Here is a 20028-nt window from a genome sequence, read left to right on the forward strand (position 1 = left end):
GGTTGTAACGAGTGGTTATTTCAGTCAAAGTTGCTCTTCTATCAGCTTGAATCAGTCGGCCCATTCTCCTCTGACCTCTAGCATCAACAAGGCATTTTCGCCCACAGGACTGCCGCATACTGGATGTTTTTCCCTTTTCACACCATTCTTTGTAAACCCTAGAAATGGTTGTGCGTGAAAATCCCAGGAACTGAGCAGATTGTGAAATACTCAGACCGGCCCGTCTGGCACCAACAACCATGCCACGCTCAAAATTGCTTAAATCACCTTTCTTTCCCATTCAGACATTCAGTTTGGAGTTCAGGAGATTGTCTTGACCAGGACCACACCCCTAAATGCATTGAAGCAACTGCCATGTGATTGGTTGGTTAGATAATTGCATTAATGAGAAATTGAACAGGTGTTCCTAATAATCCTTTAGGTGAGTGTATATATTATAGCTTATTCTTAGGAGTACACTCACTTTTATTGCTTAGATAAGATCACTAAGGGGGGGTCACTAAGGAGCTAGGACTCTCAGCAGCGCACAAGTTTCTACACGTTTCTGGAAATTAATCCAATCTTGAAGGAATTTCTCCAGGATCACATTAAAAACTGTGTAACTGGCTGTATGACTAGCTCTTTGTAGAACTGTGATTTATTTCTGTATAAATGCCTACTCCATTGGGAAGGGATACGACTGCCCTCTCCCTTTGTAGAGCGCCTCTTCTGGTGGGTAATAGATCTGCTTGTAACCAGGAAATCAATAGGCTTTGTGGTCCTTGTGAATTCAACTGAAAATAAAACTGACTCACTGAAACTCCAGAGCAAAGAATTATTTCCAGCACTTTCTAATCTTAATTAGTTAACACCAGTTAGGATTACATGTTTAAAGCTCAAAGTCTTGAAGAAACAGTGAATATTATTCATAATCATCTCATAGTAATTTGGCTTAGCTGTCATGTGAGCTGCAAACAGTATAAACAATTTTGTTGTTATACAAACATTTTAATTCTTCATGTTCAAACAGAGGGGTCTGCTTTTTTTAAGGATATCTTCTTTGGCAGCATTACAGTTATTGGGTGTAAAGAGATGCAACTACAGATATCCCTTAGGAAAGTTTGCCACAATAGACTGTCAGTTTTGCCTTGTTTTTTCATGCCATTTTACCAAGCTTTTTTCATGTTTCCATGGTCTGCTACAGCACGGATCCTTGTGTCTCTTATAAGGGATGTCACCTTGCTTTTTTCTGCCTTCAGTGCTCTGCTTAAGGTACGTTTTTGACAATATATTATTCACAAATTATTAACAGGTTTACGGACTCATGATACACAGATGTAGACATATAGAAATGATACTGCATCATACACAAACATAAATAAGCCTTTTTATTTTTTCATGGACTGTTGACATCTAATCAGTTCACCTAAACGAGAGATGCTCTTCAACCCAGCACATGGTGGAGGGTAATTATTTGTTTCTAGTGCCATATGATCTTATGGCATTCAGTTTCATAAAGGTCTTATCAAGGAAATGGTTTAATTAAAGAGTTTGATAAGCTTAAATAATCAAGAATTCAGGTGGACTAAAGCTACAGGTGTCCCTGGGATCAGGACTGGAAAACCCTGTGGAAAACCCTGTGGAAAACCCTGGAAAACCCTGAAAACCCAGTAAAGAATTCAGGCTAAGATCTGGTAATATACCAATCAAGCGTATGGCACAAACCATCCACGAGCAAATCAATTATAACTCCACTTTGACATTCTGGAGATAAAATAAATCAATGTTTTGTTACACCCACAACAGTTGCTATGCACCAGCAAACAAATCATACCTTTTTCTCTCGAGATACTGCAAGAGCAGAAGCAGGGTGTCTGATCGTCACAGTGCAAGGGTTGCCCATTATCAACAATAATATCTACGTTTACTACATGGCACCATAAAAACTTGCCACTTCCTTGTCATCCTTTTAATTCCCACAAAAGGAGCACATCAGTTATCAGAACTTCATTTGAAGCATATTAAAATGAGGCAGAGAGTTAGGTTTAATGAGTCACAGCACTGTAAAATGCTGCACAACAAATGTTCAGCTGTTGTGTATGGAAGTATCATACTGATGGCATCTCAAATGGGCCTTAATATTTACATACCATTTTATGCTTCTCCACGGACTTCAAAATAGTTCAGCCTGTAAATCCACTTCACCTTTAAAGTCATTAAAAGGGGCCCCAGATACCAGCTAAGATGCCTTGTGGTCACTTTTTCTCAGCACACTGATGATGCAACAGAGTTAGACATCAACAGCAGGGAAACCATGCAGAACAAGATGGTGACTCAGGGGAGGAGCCAGTTTTGGGATAGAATATGCTGAAGAATATGGGAGTAACACTTTGGACTAGGGAATGCCTATTGCATTAAGATGTTCTATATGAACTGGAATATATCTGCATTTTATCAATTTCAAAAATTTAATCTTTTACAGGCCTCTCCCGCTGACTAACTTTTATGTTATTTAGTCACGGTCAATTGTTCTAAACTCTTTAGAAGTCATAATTCAGTGTCAATTACTTAGTTATTCTACATTTCTAAATGGGCATTTTGTACCTTCAATTTAAGTGTTACCAATGTGTGTCACCGATGTTTTCCCTAGTATATATTATTATTATATTTCTTAGCAGATGCCCTTTTCCAGCAACTTACATGTGTTACAATATATCACATTATTTGTAAATACACATTTATACAGCTGGGTTTATACTGGAGTAATCTAAGTACAGTCCCTTGCTCAAGGGTACATCAGCAGTGTCCCACACCTGGAAGTGAACCCAGGACCCCTCCGCTCAGGAGTCCAGAGCCCTACCAATACTCCACACTGTTGCCCTATAGATATGTAGTGTATGATAACAGACTTAATTGGTCCCTGGTTTTACACCTCTCTTGGGTATGTTGTAATGAGGCTCATCCCATTGGTCTGTGTCCACATCCTGCCCTTCCAAAGGTCTGCCTTCTCACACTTCTGCCCAATACAATACAACCCCCATAAAACTGGAGAAGAATGTCTTTCCTGTTCACATCCTGGACAATCCTGGCTGGGATCTCGATGGAATTGAAATCCTTTCAGAAACTGTAATATCAGCTCAACACTACACACTATACAATCCAAAGATAAGAAACATTGTATCTTAGAGGGCAATTAAAACAAATACTCTTGACTTTATTAAGAATAAATCATATGGTGGTTTCAGTGTTGACATAATATGGGAAAAATGCTTTGTATTTTTTTAGCTCAACAAAGCAGATTAAGGTCACTGTGTACAGCAAGAACAATCTCACCGGTTTATTATTAAAATCCTAAGAATTTCTTAATACAGCTCTGTGCTTTCCAGGTTTAATAAATATCACGAGCATAAGTCACAGTATTTCCTGATAGGTTTGGCTTACAACTTCTTTTAGATATAATGTTTAACTATTTTGAACCACCCCACAGTACTGATATTGTATCTGGCATAAAGCACTGGTGGTGTGAAAATCGCTAATGGATATATGACTACTTCATTTTCCAGAACCACAAGGATGGAAGTATGAACTGCTACTGTTTGATATTTCTTTGCTTCCTCTATGAATTAAAACAATATTATTACATTCAGTTCCCATGCTTTACAGGCAACGCTTAGTTTATTCATTTATTTAATTTAAGCCCAGACCAAATCCACACTTTGATTCAGCTGCAGTTGCAAATGCCAAGTCCAGTATTTGATGGCAGCGACTTCAGAGAGAGGATTCTTCCTTCTATGGGATCATACAGTAGCTTAGCCCACAGTGTCCTACACATGCACCAGGGAGATTTTGGCTCCAAACTAATGTGGAAGTAAGTTCTAAATCATGTCCAAGTCTTTTACTTTTTCAGGCAATTTTAAAGTCAAGGCTAAACTGAGCCCAGGGAACCAACTATCTGCTTCCAGGATAATGCTAAAATGTGCAATCAGATTACAGAAATGTTGGAAGACTTGGAGTGTAGACACTGAACTGAATAACAAACATAATGATAACACAAGTACTATATAACAGGTCTCCCAGGACACACTATCATTTAAAATAAGCAGTATATGTTTACAGACATATAGATTCTGTTAGGATTGCTGGAGTTTACAATTTGATTGTGTGCAATTGCCACGTGGACACTATAATCATACGATTTATTGCGCTCAGATCATTTTGGTATCTTAACCAAATATAAGTGAATTTACTCCTTAATAAACTTGTTTATACTTGTTTCTTTATCATCAGTATCACATAAAAAAACACCACCACTCTATACAGTGCATCTGGAAAGTATTCACAGCACTCCACTTTTTTTTTGTTATGTTACAGCCTTATTCCAAAATGGATAAAATTCATTATTTTCCTCAAAAGTCTACAAACAATACCCCATAATGACAACGTGAAAGAAGTTTGATTGAAATCTTTGCAAATGTATTAAAAATTAAAAACAAAAAAAGCACATGTATGTAAGTATTCACAGCCTTTGCCATGCCACTCAAAATTGAGCTCAGGTGCATCCTGTTTCCACTGATCATCCTTGAGATGTTTCTACAACATGATTGGGGTCCATCTGTGGTAAATTCAGTTGATTGGACATGATTTGGAAAGGCACACACCAGTCTATATAAGGTCCCACAGTTAACAGTGCATGTCAGAGCACAAACCAAGCCATGAAGTCCAAGGAATTGTCTGTAGACCTCCGAGACAGGATTGTATCGAGGCACAGATCTGGGGAAGGGTACAGAAAAAAATCTGCAGCATTGAAGGTCCCAATGAGCACAGTGGCGTCCATCATCCGTAAATGGAAGAAGTTTGGAACCACCAGGACTCTTCCTAGAGCTGGCCGCCCGGCCAAACTGAGTGATCGGGGGAGAAGGGCCTTAGTCAGGGAGGTGACCAAGAACCCGATGGTCACTCTAACAGAGCTCCAGCGTGTCTCTGTGGAGAGAAGAGAACCTTCCGGAATCAATCAGGCCTGTATGGTAGAGTGGCCAGACGGAAGCCACTCCTCCGTAAAAGGCACATGACAGACCGCCTGGAGTTTGCCAAAAGGCACCTGAAGGACTCTCAGACCATGAGAAACAAAGATTGAACTCTTTGGCCTGAATGGCAAGCGTCATGTCTGGAGGAAATCAGGCACCGCTCATCAACTGTCCAATACCGTCCCTACAGTGAAGCATGGTGGTGGCAGCATCATGCTGTGGGGATGTTTTTCAGCGGCAGGAACTGGGAGACTTTTCAGGATGGAGGGAATGATGAATGCAGCAATGTACAGAGACATCCTTGATGAAAACCTGCTCCAGAGCGCTCTGGACCTCAGACTGGGGCGACGGTTCATCTTCCAACAGGACAACGACCCTAAGCACACAGCCAAGATAACAAAGGAGTGACTACAGGACAACTCTGTGAATGTCCTTGAGTGGCCCAGCCAGAGCCCAGACTTGAACCCGATTGAACATCTCTGGAGAGATCTGAAAATGGCTGTGCACCGACGCTCCCCATCCAACCTGATGGAGCTTGAGAGGTCCTGCAAAGAAGAATGGGAGAAACTGCCCAAAAATAGGTGTGCCAAGCTTGTAGCATCATACTCAAAAAGACTTGAGACTGGTGCCAAAGGTGCTTCAACAAAGTCTTGAGCAAAGACTGTGAATACTTATGTACATGTGCTTTTTTGTTTTGTATTTCTAATACATTTGCAAAGATTTCATTTTAAACTTCGTTCACGTTGTCATTGTGGGGTATTGTTTGTAGAATTTTGAGGGAAAAAAATAATGAATTTAATCCATTTTGGAATAAGGCTGTAACATAACAAAATATGGAAAAAGTGAAGCGCTGTGAATACTTTCCGGATGCACTGTACATACTCCCTCCCACCTCCCCGACAGCGGTATACAAATAAACATCCCTTATCTTAGCCTAGATACCTCCTGAATGTCTTTGCCCCAAACCCATTCCAATGGAGATATAAACATTTACAATTGGCAAGCACGCACTTGTATAGCAGACTCCAATATATGCAGTATGTGACTGTTCAGCAATTAAAATGCTGGTGTGGTTGCGATTTCCAGTCTAAAGTCTTAGTCAGTTCCAGCACGGCTTCATTTTGAAACAAAACGGCATACTATTCCATGCGTTTAATCCTGTTCGGATTTGGTGGTACTGGTTGCTAAGGGAGATGACTACTAACAACAGACTAACCAGATCACTTATTTTAACCAACCTTGTGCCACCATGTTCAGCATTTGCTCTCCAAACACACACTTTGGGTAACACAAGGTAGAAACGCAACACCCCCTCCATTCCTCTTCCACTGATCAGTAAGTCTTGTATTCCTTTTGGTGTCCAACTGCCCAATGGACTGGGGGTTGACAAGGACAAGGATTTCTTTGCTTTTGATTTTGCAACCAATAGGCTTAGGCCTGAAGCCATGGATCCCCACAGATTTATTATTCTCCTACAACAGTCTATAGGAGTTTTTGTTTTTCTCTCTTCAGTGCCCAATGGTTAACTTTACTTTTTTTTATTAATAACGCATGTTTTGGGAGAGGGCTGCTTGTGAGGGTCAGGACTGCACAGTGTCTGCTCAGTTTATACCTGTATACTATTCTGATCTTCTCGTGTACCTGTGAGAATGTCTCATATTGATCAGCAACGATATTGATCTTATCCAAATTAATTCACTTTGGCTCATACAGGGCCTGTGGGTATTTGCCTTTCTTTCTGTGTCTTGGAAGAAAATTGATTTCCCGAGCCTTGACACTTTCAGGGGATGAGGTAAACATGGATACATTGAAAACAAACCTTCCTGTTGTTTCTGAGAGTTGTCCACAAGGTCACAGAAGTGCTGATCGCATTAGCTGATTATTCTGTAGCCATTAGGCTTGCATATTTATCTGTTAGACTTGCATATTAATCAGCATTTGATGAATATTAATTGATTCTGACAATAATTCCTTTACATGGAATTTTTCTTTGTTCTAGGTCGAGGTTATTTTTATTTTAAATTATTTTTCTACCATTTTATTGATTCACCTTATTGATAAACCTGTGGATTCCTTACAAAGTGGGATTCTTACATGCCGTAATTACATTCACAATATTATACATTTTTTTTTAGTATTGTATATAAATAAGGAGGATATTGTTTGTTAGTGTTTATAAAATCAAACAAGCAAGTTGTTTTATATATGCATTAAAACTAACATTGTATGACCACATTATCCTGTTAAACTCTTCTCAGAACGACTTCTTATCTTATCTCCAAACATGGGTACAAAGGTGGAGGGGACTTTTAGCATCTGTGTAATTGAACGCTTCAATGTCGTTCTCCAAATGGTTGACAGACATTTGTGGGTTTATTTCAACTTCTGGAGGAGATGGTTTTGGAATTGAAGAAGACTGTTTTAGTGTGTGTCTATCTGATTAAATGACAACGTGCTGCACATACAGTGCATCCGGAAAGTATTCACAGCGCTTCACTTTTTCCACATTTATGTTACAGCCTTATTCCAAAATGGATTAAATTCATTATTTTCCTTAAAATTCTACAAACAATACCCCATAATGACAATGTGAAAGAAGTTTGTTTGAAATCTTTGCAAATTTATTAAAAATACAAAACAAAAAAAGCACATGTACATAAGTATTCACAGCCTTTGCCATGCCACTCAAAATTGAGCTCAGGTGCATCCTGTTTCCACTGATCATCCTTGAGATGTTTCTACAACTTGATTGGAGTCCACCTGTGGTAAATTCAGTTGATTGGACATGATTTGGAAAAGCACACACCTGTGTATATAATGTTCCACAGTTAACAATGCATGTCAGAGCACAAACCAAGCCATGAAGTCCAAGGAATTGTCTGTAGACCTCCGAGACAGGATTGTATCGAGGCACAGATCTGGGGAAGGGTACAGAAAAATGTCTGCAGCATTGAAGGTCCCAATGAGACAGTGGCCTCCATCATCCGTAAATGGAAGAAGTTTGGAACCACCAGGACTCTTCCTAGAGCTGGCCGCCCGGCCAAACTGAGTGATCGGGTCTGATTCTCTGGTCTGATGAAACAAAGATTGAACTCTTTGGCCTGAATGGCAAGTGTCATGTCTGGAGGAAATCAGGCACCGCTCATCACCTGGCCAATACCATCCCTACAGTGAAGCATGGTGGTGGCAGCATCATGCTGTGGGGATGTTTTTCAGCGGCAGGAACTGGGAGACTAGTCAGGATGGAGGGAAAGATGAATGCAGCAATTTACAGAGACACATCCTTGATGAAAACCTGCTCCAGAGCGCTCTGGACCTCAGACTGGGGCGAAGGTTCCTCTTCCAACAGGACAACGACCCTAAGCACACAGCCAAGATAACAAAGGAGTGGCTACAGGACAACTCTGTGAATGTCCTTGAGTGGCCCAACCAGAGCCCAGACTTGAACCCGATTGAACATCTCTGGAGAGATCTGAAAATGGCTGTGCACCGACGCTCCCCATCCAACCTGATGGAGCTTGAGAGGTCCTGCAAAGAAGAATGGGAGAAACTGCCCAAAAATAGGTGTGCCAAGCTTTTAGCATCTTACTCAAAAAGACTTGAGGCTGTAATTGGTGCCAAAGGTGCTTCTACAAAGTATTGAGCAAAGGCTGTGAATAATTATGTACATGTGCTTTTTTTGTTTTGTATTTTTAATAAATTTGCAAAGATTTCAAACAAACTTCTTTCACATTGTCATTATGGGGTATTGTTTGTAGACTTTTGAGGAAAATAATGAATTTAATCCATTTTGGAATAAGCCTGTAACATAAATGTGGAAAAAGTGAAGCACTGTGAATACTTTCCGGATGCACTGTATGTGCAGCACGTTGTCATTTAATCAGATAGACACACACTAAAGCAGTCTTCTTCAATTCCAAAACCATCTCCTCCAGAAGTTGAAATAAACCCACAAATGTCTGTCAACCATTTGGAGAACGACATTGAAGCGTTCAATTACACAGATGCTAAAAGTCCCCTCCACCTTTGTACCCATGTTTGGAGATAAGATAAGAAGTTGTTCTGAGAAGAGTTTAACAGGATAATGTGGTCATACAATGTTAGTATTAATGCATATATAAAACAACTTGCTTGTTTGATTTTATAAACACTAACAAACAATATCCTCCTTATTTATATACAGTACTAAAAAAAATGTAAGCCTGTGTATGAAGGAATTATGATGACCAAGGCAACAATGGGGTGTGTTGCAACAGGAAAGAGTGGCTGCAGCCATGACTCATTGACAGCCTGCTCATAATACACCATAGTGGAACAACTGTCTATGTAAACCCTGTCTCTGTGTCTTACAGTGAAAAAGGCAGTCTGGAAAGGTTAGCAACAAGAGACAGGAGAAAGACAGGTCTATATTTCTGTTTGTTATGAATTCAGATTGTGTGAGCTGGGTTCAATCTTGTACACACATCTGTTTCAGTTTTTCTTCCAAGATGGCTACTAACAAATGCCCTGTTTCTTAAAGGAAGCTTGTGCTCAGTCTTAAACATTAAACATTAACATTAAACATAATGGTGCAGTAAAGATGTATACTACAGCTATAACATTTATTTCCAGAATAAACAGAATTGCAAAGTTTAGATTGTGTGTTTGTTTGTCTTGGTCTAAGAAATCATAAATGTGTGTCAGTTTCAAATAAAGAAAGTGATCTTTTGACCTTCTCGATGTCAAAAAAACATGACAGCCAGAGCACTTCTCATTTCAGTTGAGCTCTTAATTAATTAATTGGCTGAAGGCTGTGGGTTCAAATTCTAGTTTTCCCAATAGCTGCCTGTGTGCAGAGACTCATATACTGTACGGCAGCACACAATTGGCTGGTGTGACATCACAGATTGGGATTTCCACCTTACTAGTTAAAAATAAAAAGCAGAAAAAGCAGATCACAAGATTTGCACATGGACACAGATGCCTTTTCCATAACACATATGCAATGTAATCACAAAATAAATTACCTGTGTATGACTTATGCTGCAGCATTTATATAGCATTTGTTTTTTAACACTGAAATCATTGTTGTATAATTTTCAGTATTATAACAACAAGAATATTTTTCATGGCTAAAACAGTGGCTTGAGCTGGCAAAGGAATGCTCTGTAACAGTCTTCTATACTTGAGAATGTGGTCAATTTAAATTCAAATTTTCTCCCAAACCAAGCATAATCACATAACACCCTTTGGATTCTGATTCATTGTAAAGTTATTAATTAATTATTCTCTTAACGGTTTAAAGGATCCTATAAATCCTATAAAACCTACTAGAAGCTACTCAGGATGAGATTTGAAGAACATCTCCACTTTATGAAATCAATTTCATCCCAGAGTATGTTTAAGAAAAAAACATAGCATGACATGTCATAACAAAGCCAGCCAGTACTTGTCCAAAGTATTCGGAAATGCAAGACAACCGGACCACTTTGCACAGGGTTGTTGCCGCTTCTTGCTTCGGCAGGGGTCAATTAATGTGGCACAATTAAGAATAATTGCTCCTAAAAATAGAATTCTGTTTAATCAGCAACACTGGAGAAGAGTGCGTGTACGATAAGTATGCGGATACATTTCCTTTCCTTAAAATAAATATACATTGCAGATTAGTTAGAAAGTAAAAAAAAAAAAAAAACACTTTGAACCGACACACAGAAGAGGTTCAGTGGCCTCCAAAAACTATGATAAGACTAGCAAGTGTGGACTTTGGTCACCTCTGGTGTATGTACATATAAAATTATTAACAGAAATGCAGCATAACAGAGAGACAGAGAGAGAGCAGAGAGACTGTAGGATATAAAGGGATTTTGTCATATAACTACAATTAATCAGATTCCAAAGGGTGTTATGTGATTATGCTTGGTTAGGGAGGAGAGTACCTTAAAAACAGAACTATAATTTATGTTGACAATAAGTATAGTAGACCGGTCGGTACAGAGTATTCCTTAGCCAGCTCGAGACATTATTTTAGCCTTATACTGTAAAATATTCAGTTATAATACTGTAATGTAAATTACAATACAACTATTTCAGTGTTAAAAGTATAAATGCTATACTGCAACATAAGTCATACACACACATTGTTTAAGTGCTGTGAAAGAGACATCCGTTTTGGAAACGTGTTCTGCAGGAAATCCCAATCTCAGTTTAAATAATCTGTAATGCCACACAGCCAATTGTCTTTCACTGGCTCCCTCTGCTGGAGAGAGACCACATCTGTTCATAATACTCACAACATGCTGCTCAACATAAATACACCCTGAACTCTGTGCTGGCAAAGTCTGGTAGATAAACAACTGAACACCTTCCTGCAAACTGTCCTGCCATTACCTGTACAGAAACACAGCAGAAAGTTCTAAACATTGTGTTGTTTTTTTGTTGTTGTTCTGTGGATGTTTTTTTTTTTGGTCAGTAATCAAGTACTACATACACCGATCAGCTATAACATTATGACCACTGACAGGTGAAGTGAATAACACTGATAATCTCGTTATCATGGCACCTGTCAATGGGTGGGATATATTAGGCAGCAAGTGAACATTTTGTCCTCAAAGTTGATGTGTTAGAAGCAGGAAAAATGGGCAGCGTAAGGATCTGAGTGACTTTGACAAGGGCCAAATTGTGATGGCTACACGACTGGGTCAGAGCATCTCCAAAACTGCAGCTCTTGCGGGGTGTTCCCGGTCTGCAGTGGTCAGTACCTATCAAAAGTGGTCCAAGGAAGGAAAAGCGGTGAACCGGCGACAGGGTCATGGATGGCCAAGGCTCACTGATGCACATGGGGAGCGAAGGCTGGTCTGTGTGGTCCGATCCAACAGATGAGCTACTGTAGCTCAAATTGCTGAAAAAGTTCATGCTGGTTCTGATAGAAAGGTGTCAGAACACACAGTGCATCGCAGTTTGTTGCGTATGGGGCTGCGCAGCCGCAGACCAGTCAGGGTGCCCATGCTGACCCCTGTCCACTAATGAAAGCGCCTACAATGGGCACGTGAGCATCAGAACTGGACCACGGAGCAATGGAAGAAGGTGGCCTGGTCTGATGAATCACCAGTTCAAAGTGTTGACTTGGCCTCCAAATTCCCCAGATCTCAATCCAATCGAGCATCTGTGGGATGTGCTGGACAAACAAGTCCGATCCATGGAGGCCCCACCTCGCAACTTACAGGACTTCAAGGATCTGCTGCTAATGTCTTGGTGCCAGATACCACAGCACACCTTCAGAGGTCTAGTGGAGTCCATGCCTCGACGGGTCAGGGCTGTTTTGGCGGCAAAAGGGGGACGCACACAATATTAGGCAGGTGGTCATAATGTTATGGCTGATCAATGTATAATCACACTTTCTCATACCTTAATGTTAGTCACCGTACTATGTAGATCATTTTTATTGTGATATTGCTCTTGCATCATTGTAAATTAGTGATTGTTAAAGCTGCCACTGAAACAGGTCTGTAATTTGAGTGGATCAGGGGGTGGGTTAAACATTTCATTTGAATCCGAGTTTAGACGTATGACGCCACCGGAGACCGGGGATGCGTGATTGTGACTGGAAATGTCATTAGCAGAGGTGGACGTCTGAAAAGCCCTCAGCTAGAGCATCGTTCGCGTCGGTCTCCAGCTGTGACTCCTCTCCTCCAACATGCCCCCACACAGCTTTGGTTCGAATCATGCTAGAAGACTGGGCTTATTTTCATTTTATCAGGCACTTGACATTTGACTGTATTAGGCTATTGGTATAAATAGGCTACATCTGTACCACAGTGTACGTAGGCATCTGTGTTTGTTCACGCAGATATGATCGCTGTAAACAGAGTGTGATCAATCAACCGATCTGTTATTTTGGGTTCTGTCAAAGTAAACTAATGTTGATGAAAACCTTTTTTGGGCTTTTCATATACAATGGCAGGCATTCTTTCTTACTGGTTCTGCTTTTAGCTTGGATCCTGATTTGGTTTTGTAACAACATCAGTGGAAATGGCTTCTGATGAATTATGCCTCAGGAATGGATGTGAGTTTACATCTGTCAGTTTTTGAAGTATTTAACCTTCATGGTAGGTTTCCATGGGGCTCAAGTGCAGCATTGTGATGAGGTCTGTAGACCATAAAATACATCTGCCACATCCTGGGCCAGCATTTTTCACTGTAATCGAAAGTTGGGTGTGCTGTTGATTGATTCGAGGTGTGAGGAATTTGCTGCCCAGGCTACTGTGCTGTCTGCTCTCACCCCTGCCAACCTCAATAGTCTCAATTTTCTGTCTTCCAGGGCTGAAATCACACTGCGTTCTCTTCCCCAATTGGCTGCCTGGTGGTCCAACACGTTCTGCATTCCACAAGCGGCATGAAAACCGGGCATAACTCAAATACACACAGCGCTCTTCAGCTGAACCAGTGATCTCAATGCAGGGGTGTCACATTCCAGTTCTTTTCTCTTGCGCAGATCTGATCGTCTGTGAGTGAGGAAGCAGGTTAATATGTTTGCAAAGCAGAGAAATCAATCACAGGGGCCAGTCTGAGAGAGTGTGAGAAACCTGGAGCGCTACATTTTTACAAATACCTGTTTTAATGACATCTTCAAGAGCCCACTTTATTAGGTGTCAAATTTCAAAGGGTGCTTTTCATTTCCCATTTGTTTTTTGGGTTATGAAAATAATCTGTTTGTTTTTCATTATTATTTCTAGCCTGGATGACTTCACCTGAGCTGAGAATAAATGTCACAATCATAAGCTTGTTTACATGATGGATTAAATCTTAACTCTTCTTGACAACCATTTCAGATTTAAAGACATATCGCTGCCTCATTCCACAAGGCTTTACACCTCACACAGCAAGTGTAATTCAGCTCAATGTACAACCTTATTTTGCTGTGTGACTGATATGCCTGGAACAGATGATTAAGGTTAGTATAAGGGTTAGGTCCATGGTTATGTTATTCCATGAACAACAGTTACACAGGTTGTGCATCCCATCACAATTCTTCATTGGGATAATACAACCACTTAAAGTGACTTAAAAATCAACCCCAGTAAAACTTTACCATAGGGTCTGTTTAATGCTAGGCTTTTTGTGCACAGTTTTAATAGGGTCTTACTTAGTAAATACATATTGTGCGTAATATCAGAGGTCGAAGAAATATATGACTAATTATGGACATGCAGAGAGAAGACTTTCTTGAAATGTTCTTATTGTGCAATATACTCTAATAATCAACAATAACAAAAATGTAAATACATACTAAAATAAAACCATATCCGTGTGCTGGCAAATGTTATCTGTTCTTTTCTCCTTAACCCAGATTATAGTCTGCTTTAAAACAGATGGAATTTCTAACCCATTATGTAGTGATTCTTTGTGTGTTATTAAATGAAACAAAATATCACAACATCATGTATGAATTATGCATTTTCTCAAAATAATTCTTGACTTGAATTAATTACAATAGTTATCAGGGTGCCAGTCAAGATCCTTTACATAGGAATGAACACCCAGATTTGTCAGCTGTATGGGTGAAAACCAGTCGCACAGAGTAGCAGGTTGTGATTTATAACTTTGTTTCATAGGCAATGCAATGACTAGTTCTATCGACATCTTGTTCCATCATTCATGACATAGTCAAGGACTAATTTTACTATGTTTACAGGCCTGGGGTGTGTATATATATACAGACGGGTGACAAATTGAAGGAAAACCAACATAAAGTGTCTCAGAAGCACCAGAACAGCTTCAATGCTCCTTGGCACATATTCAATGAGTCTGGAACACCATTCTTCCAAAAGATATTCCCTCATTTGGTGTTTTGATGATGGTGGTGGAGAGCGCTGTCTAACACGTCGGTGCAAAATCTCCCATAGGTGTTCAATTGGGTTGAGATCTGGTGACTGCATTGACATTCTCAGTCACCTGGGAAAGAGTTGCTCTTCAGTTTTTCCTTACATATCGCAGTAATGTACGAACATCATGGTCATCAAATGTGCACTTTCGACCACAATTTCCAGCCCTATTTACTGATGTCTTTCCCATAGATCTAAATGTAGATGTAACGTTAGTCTCTGTTCCTATTGAAACACTAGCCATTTGAGCGTCTTTGTGACTGAAACTCCTGTCATTCGTGCCCCAATAATGACTTCTCTTTCAAAGTCACTTATATACAGTCACAGATAATTTCCTCTTGCCATCTTGATCCAAACTCGAGGTCAACTGGGCCTGCTCAGCATTTGTATACATGCCAGAGCATGATAAGATGTTAATTGCTTAATTGTATCATGCAGTACACCTGTTTGGAAGCATCTGCAATCATTATGTTCCTCCACTCATTTATTCAGGTTTTTCCTTTCATTTGTCACCTGTCTGTATATATATATACACTCACCTAAATGATTATTAGGAACACCTGTTCAATTTCTCATTAATGCAATTATCTAACCAACCAATCACATGGCAGTTGCTTCAATGCATTTAGGGGTGTGGTCCTGGTCAAGACAATCTCCTGAACTCCAAACCGAATGTCTGAATGGGAAAGAAAGGTGATTTAAGCAATTTTGAGCGTGGCATGGTTGTTGGTGCCAGACGGGCCGGTCTGAGTATTTCACAATCTGCTCAGTTACTGGGATTTTCACGCACAACCATTTCTAGGGTTTACAAAGAATGGTGTGAAAAGGGAAAAACATCCAGTATGCGGCAGTCCTGTGGGCGAAAATGCCTTGTTGATGCTAGAGGTCAGAGGAGAATGGGCCGACTGATTCAAGCTGATAGAAGATCAACTTTGACTGAAATAACCACTCGTTACAACTGAGGTATGCAGCAAAGCATTTGTGAAGCCACAACACGTACAACCTTGAGGCGGATGGGCTACAACAGCAGAAGACCCCACCGGGTACCACTCATCTCCACTACAAATAGGAAAAAGAGGCTACAATTTGCACAAGCTCACCAAAATTGGACAGTTGAAGACTGGAAAAATGTTGCCTGGTCTGATGAGTCTCGATTTCTGTTGAGACATTCAGATGGTAGAGTCAGAATTTGCTATCCTATCAATATGGGCCAACATTTCTAAAGAATGCTTTCAGCACCTTGTTGAATCAATGCCACGTAGAATTAAGGCAGTTCTGAAGGCGAAAGGGGGTCAAACACAGTATTAGTATGGTGTTCCTAATAATCCTTTAGGTGAGTGTGTATATATATATATATATATATATATATATATATACAGTGTAGCCTACAGTAAACTTGTTTTAATGTTTTAATGCATTACTATGTTGTGCAAGATCCACTTTAAACTTCGCCTCTGTCCCCAGGCATCACTGCATGACAGTCTGAAAAGTGTCTTTAAGCACAGCCTGCAAGGAGAAATAAAACCAGCAAGGGGAGCCAAAAAGACTGCTGTCTCTACCATCCACTTCCACAGAGCCGCACAGTCAGGCCGAAAATCTCAGTCCTGAGGAAAAACACTAAATCAACTCTCACGTAGTGCCAAAACGATTTAAAAAGATTTCACCATTTGAAAGCACAGTGTACAGTACAAGTCTCTTCCAGATTATGTATGTATATATTTATACATCATTTTACTTGTCAGGTAGTGCCAAGCTGGCTTTTAATCCTGCAGAGTTAAATCTGTGGGTCAAAATATATGCATTTGACTGCCGACAGGGACCCGTAGAATATCAAGTAAGGGCAGTTAAAGAGAGAGAATGCACATTCGTTACTTTCTGTGTTTCCTTATTGGTTTCCCTCTCATCTGTAGTCTGCATGCTTAGTTCTCCACTGTGCATCTCTCAAACTGGTGTTGTGTAATACAAGCCCCCTCCGAGACATTTTATCAGCCCTTTCTAACTCCGGCAGCATAAATTAGAAGCAATTACAGGGCAAGGAATGTGCATGGTGAACTTCTGGAATGATAGTCATTGTGTGTGCATGTGTGAGCGTCCCAGGATCATCCAATTAGCTGCCAGCAGGGTATGCCGGCCTCTGAGACGGAGTGAGAGAGAAAGAGACACACAGAGAGAGAGAAAGTTGTCTTTTTGTCTCCCGTTGTACAAAGGAGTAGTGGACTGAGCTTCAGTTTTGTGTCATCTCTGGTCACTTAGGATAGTCTGTCATGGGAAATGCTGTAAACATCCCAATGTCAGCAGAATTCCTGTCAATCAGAAAGATTATTTTCTTGCTATTGTTGTCTCCAATCTGATACTGTTCCCTTCCTGGGCCTCACAGAATTCAAATGTGTTATCCAAAGTTGAAAGCATAGTATTACTATTGTTTTCTTTCTTTTTTTCTTTTTAAGTTAGACAGTTGAGGATTTTTATGTGATACGTTATGTCTGTAGAAAGTTCAACTTAAACAGTTTGAAAGAAATGTCATATCATGTTGTCTGAAAGGCACGTAATACTGTGAATTATGACATTTCTTTCAAACTATGTTAGTCGAACTTCTCCTGATGCTACCTTGAGACAGAGTTTTTTCTGAAATTACAGAAGACAATGTGTGCTTACAAAAAATATGTTTAGTACTGGGCCCTCTTTTGTTTAGTCTTTAAATTAATGATTTGCCTGAGGTTTGTCCTTAAGCTGACTTCTACATGTACACAGAAGATATATATATATATATATATATATATATATATATATATATATATATATATATATATATAAATCAGCTAAGACTCATACAAAGCAGCAGATGCGTGAACAGACTATTCAGGGAACAAAATAGGCAAATGGCATAACCCCACTTGCCTGATACTGAATATAAAGACGAAGGTTCAGTTGTTTTTTCTGTTAGAAAACCATATGTTTCTGAAATGTTGTGGGTTAAGATAGTGAGGAAATCAGTCAGGAGGTAACTGTTGTTAAATATTTAAGTGTCATTTTAGACTCTCAACTAAAATATGATAACCGTGTCAAAAAGATCAAAGAGCACTAAAAGCAAGTCTGAATCGTTTTAGGTTGAACTAATCAGGAACTGTTTACCATTTCATGCAGCTAACATGTTTATGCACGCTTTGATTTTTTTAAATTATCTTAATGCATTATATCTGAGTCCCAGGCTGGATAGTCTATTTGCTTAAAAGTTGAACTGAAAAAAGTGGTGGAGGCAAAAACACTGAGGATTCATCCTTGATATACACTCACCTAAAGGATTATTAGAAACACCTGTTCAATTTCTCATTAATGCAATTATCTAACCAGTCAATCACATGGCAGTTGCTTCAATGCATTTAGGGGTGTGGTCCTGGTCAAGACAATCTCCTGAACTCCAAACTGAATGTCTGAATGGGAAAGAAAGGTGATTTAAGCAATTTTGAGCGTGGCATGGTTGTTGGTGCCAGATGGGCCGGTCTGAGTATTTCACAATCTGCTCAGTTCCTGGGATTTTCACACACAACCATTTCTAGGGTTTACAAAGAATGGTGTGAAAAGGGAAAAACATCCAGTATGCGGCAGTCCTGTGGGCGAAAATGCCTTGTTGATGCTAGAGGTCAGAGGAGAATGGGCCGACTGATTCAAGCTGATAGAAGAGCAACTTTGACTGAAATAACCACTCGTTACAACCGAGGTATGCAGCAAAGCATTTGTGAAGCCACAACACGTACAACCTTGAGGCGGATGGGCTACAACAGCAGAAGACCTCACCGGGTACCACTCATCTCCACTACAAATAGGAAAAAGAGGCTACAATTTGCACAAGCTCACCAAAATTGGACAGTTGAAGACTGGAAAAATGTTGCCTGGTCTGATGAGTCTCGATTTCTGTTGAGACATTCAGATGGTAGAGTCAGAATTTGGCGTAAACAGAATGAGAACATGGATCCATCATGCCTTGTTACCACTGTGCAGGCTGGTGGTGGTGGTGTAATGGTGTGGGGGATGTTTTCTTGGCACACTTTAGGCCCCTTAGTGCCAATTGGGCATCGTTTAAATGCCACGGCCTACCTGAGCATTGTTTCTGACCATGTCCATCCCTTTATGACCACCATGTACCCATCCTCTGATGGCTACTTCCAGCAGGATAATGCACCATGTCACAAAGGTCGAATCATTTCAAATTGGTTTCTTGAACATGACAATGAGTTCACTGTACTAAACTGGCCCCCACAGTCACCAGATCTCAACCCAATAGAGCATCTTTGGGATGTTGTGGAACGGGAGCTTCGTGCCCTGGATGTGCATCCCACAAATCTCCATCAACTGCAAGATGCTATCCTATCAATATGGGCCAACATTTCTAAAGAATGCTTTCAGCACCTTGTTGAATCAATGCCACGTAGAATTAAGGCAGTTCTGAAGGCGAAAGTGGGTCAAACACAGTATTAGTATGGTGTTCCTAATAATCCTTTAGGTGAGTGTATCTTAGAATAATTACATTTTGATGTTTTTCCAAAGAATATGTCTAAAGTTTTTCTTATCAGACATGTTTGTGATTTTCGTTTTGGTCTCACTCCACTCCACCACCGTTTCTGTAAAACAATGTGAAAAAAAGTACAAGATGTTAGCAGTAGAAACGTGTGCTGCTGCTAGTGGCAATAGACATAAAACATTATTCACACAGACAGTTTTTTGAGTTAAAAGCTTGTTTTTATGGAACATGATTTTCTCTGATTTAAATACTGGGGTTAAGTGTTAGTTAAAGAACATCAAAGCTGTAATCTTAAGTAACTATTATTGTGTAATATTTGAACGTAGAACATTTCTCCTGATTGGATAAATTGGCTATTACCACAGTGCTTGTTAAATTAGGTGGATCCAGCAATATAGTTTTTTTGTAGAATTAAAATATTGGAAATTCGCCCTGAGGAAAATTGTTTTAGACACTGCATGTGGTGCTTTACACATTTTGTCAATGTTTAAATTAAACACATATCAAATATAAAAGCATTGTGTTGCCAATGGTAATAGTCATTTAAAAAAGAAAGGAACACTTTGGAATTTGAACTTAATTCTAGTATGAAATGATTCTTAACTAACATAAACATCTGTGAGTTATGGTTATTTTGTGGATCAAG

Source organism: Amia ocellicauda, chromosome 1 (genome assembly GCF_036373705.1).
Source record: "Amia ocellicauda isolate fAmiCal2 chromosome 1, fAmiCal2.hap1, whole genome shotgun sequence".
Classification (NCBI taxonomy): Eukaryota; Metazoa; Chordata; class Actinopteri; order Amiiformes; family Amiidae; genus Amia; species Amia ocellicauda.